The following is a 7,505-nucleotide window of genomic DNA, read 5'->3' on the forward strand; positions in this document are numbered from 1 at the left end:
TGTCATTCACTGTCCACTTAGCCTGTTTTCTTTTTCTTTTCCTTTTTTTTGAGAAAGAGCAAGTGCATGGGCATGTGAGCAGGGGAGGGTCAGAGAGAGAGGGGGAGGGAGAGAATCACAAGCAGGCTCCACGCTCAGCACTAAACCCCACTGGAGGCTTGATCTCACAATCCTAAGATCATGACCTGAGCTGAAATCAAGACATGCTTAGACGACTGAGCCACCCACACGCCCCTTATTTTTCTTTATCATACTTTGCATTAACTGGCATTATATCCTATCATATAACTTGAGCACTAGGATGAGGAAAGAGTCTTTTCCTAAGTTTGGAGGTGTATTTCTAAAACATGAAGCATAACATAATGTCCACAGTGAGAAATACTCTGTAGGACTTGTTACCTGCCCCTCCCCTCCCCCATGAAAGATGGTTACAGACCCAATCAGGAACAGTTTATCCAGACTCATAGTGGCTGTTGCAGAATGACATGATGGGGAAATTAGGTTGTTTGGCTTATATTTTCAACCCTACAAAGTTGAGTGTTTTCTGGGACTTAGCATGGAGAGGCAGAATACTGCCTTGGCTTTACTTTGGTTATGAGTTCTTAAGTTCTTTTCTTTCTTTCTTTCTTTCTTTCTTTCTTTCTTTCTTTCTTTCTTTCTTTCTTTCTTTCTTTCTTTCTTTCTCTTTCTTTCTTTCTTTCTTTCTTTCTTTCTTTCTTTCTTTCTTTCTTTCTTTCTTTCTTTCTTTCTTTCTTTCTTTCTTTCACTTGAGGGCAGTTTTATTCATGTGTCCTCATTGCATTAAATAGGTACTAACCAGATTCAGTCTTAAATATTCTTCCTCAGAAACCATTAAGTCAGGTTCTCATTTGGCTTCTTTCACAGTTGTAGAGGGAAGCAAAATATTTATCTTCTGTCAATCTAGACTGTGAAACCCATGCCTGAAATAAAACAAATGCTTTGGTTTCAGCAGGACTAGTAGTAATGGGATTTTTTCAGTTCTATCTTTGTCACAGACTTTCAGAAGTTTCCCTTTTTAACACTAACATGTGCAAAAGTTGATGAACATTCACAAAGATGAAATAATCTACTTAGTGAGTGAACTTAATATTGGGGAGTCAACTTTTTCTCCCCCTTCTTAGGAAAGATTCCTTGAGATTAGGGGATAACTCAATCCAGGCTGTTTTATAGGGTATTCTGCAAGTGTGATTTTAAAGAAATGCTCTATGGCTCTGAGAAGAAATATATATATGTCATGGTTAAAGAGAGTGTTTGAACTTTGATTCGAATAGTTTCTTTAAAATTTGTTTAATGAGAAAAAACTTTTGATAGAGAAGCTTTTGTTGTTCTTAATGTTATATCTAACAAAATTGTAATTACAGTCATTTCTGTAATTAAAATAGGTTCACATTCTCCCCCCACGCATATTAGTCAACACATTTTTATCAAACATTACTGCAAAGTGCATAGTATCACAACAGTTATTGTAGGTGCTCTCAAGAAAAAAATAAGCTCCTGCATTGAAGAAGATAATCTATTTAAGGAACACATGGCTAGCACACAAATTTCTAGCCAACAATAGAAGCTAGTAATATAAGAGATGTCATGAGGGAGAAGATTATTAAGGTTGAATGTGGGTACAGATATTAAATGGTAACAATGACATAGAAATGAGGTATGGGTTCAGTTGGAGTTTTTGAGAAAATTACTGACTGATCCTGTAGGATGGGAAAGATTTGTATAAGTGGAATTGGCAGTGAAGTTCCGGGTAGGAAAAATGTCTGAAAAAAAGGCAGGAATGCTCAAGGCAGTGGAATTGGCAGTGAAGTTCCGGGTAGGAAAAATGTCTGAAAAAAAGGCAGGAATGCTCAAGGCAGTGGAATTGGCAGTGAAGTTCCGGGTAGGAAAAATGTCTGAAAAAAAGGCAGGAATGCTCAAGGCAGTGAGTAACCTACAGAAGTAGCATGGGGGGTTTCTATAAGGTTCATATTACAACATTTAAACTTGATCCTACCTTTGAGGGAGACTGAGGGTCTTAAAGCAGCAAGGATGATGGGATGTTGGTACAGGCATACCTTGAAGATATTGTATGTTTGATTTCAGATCACCATAATAAAGCAAGTATCACAGTGAAATGAGTCAAATTAATTTTCATTTCCTAGTATATGTAAAAGTTATGTTTACACTATACTGTAGTCTTTTGAGTATGAAAGAACATTATGTCTAGAAAAATGTAAATACCTTAATTTAAAAATGTTTTATGGCTAAAAAATGCTCACCATCATCTGAGCTTTTGGCAAGTCCAAATTACTGATCACAGATCACCATAACAAATGCATGCATGATGAAGAAGTTTCTAATATTGTAAGAATTATCAAAATGCGGCAAAGTGAACAATTGTTGTCAGAAAAATGGCACGGATAGACTCACTTAATGCAGAGTTGCCACAAACATTCAATTTGTAGAAAGTACAGTATCTGTGAAGTGTAATAAAGAGAAGCACAAGCAAACAAAGGTCTGCCTTTAAAAGTTACCTTCTTAGGAGATATGTCAGAGAGACCTCATGATTCCTCCACCACCTTTCTTCCCTAATTGGTGAATATTTAGAGATAGCAGACAGGTGAAGAATTTTAAGATGAGCCTTACAGTTGTGTGATATAGATGTCTTTATATGGTGCTTTTTTCTACTTTGTAATGTGTCTTAAAGCAGAACATATTCACAAGGAAGATAAAAAGAAATTAAAGAGTATTAAAGATTTCATCTTTAATAATTTAGTTTTATTGCATATATGGCCAGGGGTTTTTACAACACACACACCCACATACACACAGAGAGGAAAAGAGAGAGACAGAGAGAGAGAAACAATCATTTCAAAAGGTCTTCTTAGTAATTCCATCTCTGCATGAAAATTTTCCAGGTGCCACTGAACTGTGTGCAGTACATTTCAAATATAATCAAATTGGGTTTAGAAATACTAATGGTGATTTCACAGAAGAACCCTTGCTTCAGCAACTTAGGAAATTACACTTGATTTTCTTTTGAGTGTTACTCAATTGTGCTTGAAATTGTTCGTTTGAACTCTTCTAAACAAGAAGCAGGTGGTTAAATGTGGGCACTGTTTAACATTTACACAAAACATTCCAAACACAATGCCCTTTTACCCTTTGAATGTCAACTAGCTTTCTTCTCTCTCATAGCTTGTCCTTCCTCGGCCATTTGATTTGACCTCACTACATCCCCAAAAGGAGAATTGGTTCAAAAGTAGTTACCTGCTAAGAAGCATTAGGCTATTTTTATAATCTTCCAGCTAAAGCTTTTAATGTGGCAACTGCTGGTTACTGAAGCAGTTTAAGAAAAAGGAACTGCTGAGTTTGCCTTTTTTTTTTTTTTTTCCAAATGGTAAAACACAAGGTGACACAGTGATATAAGTGAACCAGAACAGGGAAATAGAGCCTAGTTTTCTGCACAGAGCAAAAGCAAGACGGCAAAACACATTCCAATTCTATACTGCAATCAACATCTTTGCTTTTATATAATACATGAACTAGTTCGTGAAATGCAGTTTTTTCTAAGTCAGCTTTTCATTTACCTAAAATACATGGGTAATATCATGAACCTCTTACTGACAAGCCATTTGCTATGAAGTACTTAGTAAATGCCTCCAATTTATAATCAGGTAGGAAGATGACATTCAAAAATTCATAGACTTGGCTATTTTTTTATTTTTTCTTTCCTTCTTGAAACAAATTTTTGTAGAAGTAGGGTACCATTTTCTGTCCCCTCTCTTTTCCTCCCATTCACTTCCTCCATCCACCACAGTGGACCTTTTCCTCTTTCCTCTTCTATCTGCCTTCCCTATGCTCACAAATGACCTTATATAGTTTTAGGGCATCTTTAATTTATCCTACTCTATCTTGAATACCATCATGCCACATTTATAGTTTACATATTTTCATGTTCTCCCTCTGTCCTTTGTGTTTTGCTGTTGTGCAATTTACTTATATATATGTTATAATTTTATAATATATTGATTTAATGGTTGCTTTAAACTATCAACTACATTTTAAATAATTAATTAAATTAAACAATTTTAAATGAGGACTATTTCCTTTTTCCTTTTTTTTTTTACATTTAATCATTTTTGAGAGACAGAGAGAGACAGACACAGAATCTGAATCAGGCTACAGGCTCCAAGCTGTCTGCAGAGAGCCCAACAAGGGGCTCAGACCCACTAACTGTGAGATCATGGCCTGAGCCGAAGTCAGACTCCCAACTGACTGAGCCACACAGGCACGCCATAAATGAAGACTTTTTTCCATCATATTTTCTAGATCTTCATTTTTGTGTATGTAGATTTCAGTTTTAATCTGATACTATTCAGTCAGACTTTCCTAACATTCCTTGTACAGCATTGAGTTTCCTTTCTCAGCTTTTGTTAATCTGCAAATACCTTTCATCTTTGAAGAATATTTTCACTGGACCTAGAATTCAAAATTAACAGGGTTTCTTATTTTTTTGTGTGTGTGTGAGTGTTTCCTGTCAGCAGTTTAAAGTCATTGTTTTGTTATCTCCCTGTTTGCATTGTTTCTGATAAGAAGGTCAGTGCTAATCCTTATCTTCCTCTTTCTGTTTTGTGGCCTTTTGTCCTGTCCTAAGATTTTCTCTTTTCACAGGTCTTCAGCAATCAGATTATGATGGGCCTTGGTGTAGTTCTTTGTTTTTGCTCTACTTTTGTTTCATTGTGTTTCTTGGATCTGTATATGTACAATTCTCATCAAATCTGGAAATAGTTAATTCCCACAATTTCTTCAGAATTTTTTCCACCTCATAAACTGTCTTCTCTTATATAGAGAGCTTCAAATACATGTATATTAGACATCTTGGCATTGCTTTGTTGGTAACTGAGTAGAAACTCAGTTCATTTTTTTCTATTTTTTCTCTCTCTGTGCTTCAACTTGATTTATTTTGATTTCTTGTTACTCCAAGTTCATTATCCCTTTGTTTTGCATATTTCAATCTTCTGATTCATTCTTCTGGTGACATTTTCATTTCAGATATTGTCTTTTTCACCTCTAGAAGTATTATTTAGATCTTTTTTTATACGATGTCCCTTCTCATTATTTTTGTATGTACTTGTAGTCCTTAAGTGTATTTATATTATTGTTATAAAGTCTTTGTCTTTCTCTAGACCTGCTTTTTAAATTGCTTTTTCTCTTGTTTATGGATCATATTTTTCTTATTTGCATGCCTAGTAATTTTTTATTAGATGCTAGACATCGTAAACTTTACATTATTGAGTGTCTGGATTTTATTGTCATTTTTTTCCTGGAGATTTGAAGTTTGATTTAGAAGGCATTTAAAGGGCTTGAAGAATAATTTTATTCTTTTGGGTCTTGCTATTTTAACCTTTGTTAGGGTAGGTCTAGAGTAGCTTAACCTAGAGCTAGATTAACCATACTGGACAAATGTGACTCTCTTAGGATTTTCATGGAGTGCTCCAGGTTGCAATCTCTTTATACTCTGCCTGGTTAATACTCAGACATATCCCAGACCTGCGTGAACTCTGTGAATTGTTCAGTTTACAGTTTCTCAATAAGTTTTCTTTGCCTTGTCTCCTGCAGATGCACCTAAGGAGCACCACCTAGTACTTAACAAAAGGTTCAAAGGTCCCTCAGTGAAGACTTTTAAAACTATTTCTTGGTAAAACTCCCCCATGTTCTGCAAATACCACTTATCTTAGCCTTCTCAAACTCCAGTCTCTGTCAGCTCACCCAGACTGCCAGATTTAGCTTGGTTGGTCCTTTCTCACAATCCTCCAAGAAGTGGCTCTAGGAAAAGATCTTAGGTGGTAATCTTAGGTAAAAGATCTCATATGTTTCCCTTGCTTTAGGGATTATAATCCTGTGCTGCTTCCTATTGTTGAATGTCTGATACATATGTATTTGTATATGAATATGTGTATATATCTCTCACGTATATTTCACACTATTATTGTAAATATATTTCATTCATTTCAGAATTATAGCCATTTATTGCAGGAGGACAATTATAGTCCCAGATAGTCTGTTATGGATGGAAGCAGAAATGTCTTTATTTTTAAAGTTTTTAATTTATTATACTTGTTTTTTCTTCAATTATTTTTTCAAAAGCTTATCTAGTCTATGGACTCAGTCTATTAAAATTAAATCAGGTCAAATGCAACAGAACCAGTACCTAATGTAAAATTTTAGACGTGTTCAATTTATTAATATGTGTTTGTAATATAGTGACAGGGGGACAAGGGATGAGAGAGAGGTCACAGGAGCTTCATGATTATTTGTTCATGTTAAGGGGGTGGTATAAATGGGTGATGAGAGATAGGGAATGATACTAACAATTTTTTAAAGTTTATTTATTTATTTTGAGGGAGAGAGACAGAGAGAGCATGAGAGAGAGCACGAGAGAGGGAGGAGCAGAGAAAAGGAGAGAGAGAGAGAATCTCAAGCAGGCTCTGCACTGGCAACACAGAGCCCAATGCAGGGCTTGAACCCACGAACCATGAGATCATGACCTGAGGCGAAACCAAGAGTTTGTCTCTTAACCGACTGAGCCACCCAAGCACCCGTAAACGATAATAACCTTTGAAGAATGAACTACTTGTATGCAGTGCAAACATCTTCAGAACTGTACCTGCAATGTGCAATTTCATCATAGACATAGCTAGACCATAGTATTTTGTGTGGTACCTATATTACGTGGACCTTTCATGTCAGTTCTCTACAAATTTGTGATTTTTACAGAATTCTAAAATAAAACCACGATTATTCTAATGAATGTAGGTAATTACATATACTTCTGATACTTCTATCTTGTTCATGACAGTGATCATTTTTGTCTTCTTGGGAATGGTGAGGATTTGAGCACCAGTCCTCTGACATGGTTCTTAAGGGGGCACTTATGTTTCCCATATTACTACACTTTTTCTTCTTTTCCATTCTGATTGTGTGTATTCTTTCATGTCCTGATCTTTGTTACTCCAGAAGGGGTAGATAATGAGAATCACAGTGGTAAGGATTAGTATAGAAGAGGAGAAGAGTTTTGCTTCATTAGTTCCTCCTTCACATGACTTGGTCACCTCTGAATCATAATCTGCATAAATTTAGCTTAAAGTCTTTTGAGGCTAGATTCATGAAACTAGAGCTTGTTTATTGAAAAGTGAGAAAAAACAACTCTAGGGACAGGTTGACACTGTCTCCAGTGGCTTTCACAACTATCATAATCTACCTACTTTGGTGCCCACTCTAATGAAATTGAAATACTGAATTACTGCAAATTGATTTTGTTTTCCGGTAAGAGAGCTTATTTAAGGGTAAGATGGAACAAAGAGACAATATGTGTTTGCTTAAAAATATACAATGCATATTGATTGGATTATAAAATGATATAAAATTTAAGTATTTTTATATCAATACTCCTTTCTCCATGGGAAACATCTGTAAAATTGGCATTCATCCCAAAGGAGGTT

This window comes from Crocuta crocuta, unplaced genomic scaffold, assembly GCF_008692635.1.
Source record: "Crocuta crocuta isolate KB4526 unplaced genomic scaffold, BGI_CrCroc_1.0 scaffold153, whole genome shotgun sequence".
Taxonomy (NCBI): Eukaryota; Metazoa; Chordata; class Mammalia; order Carnivora; family Hyaenidae; genus Crocuta; species Crocuta crocuta.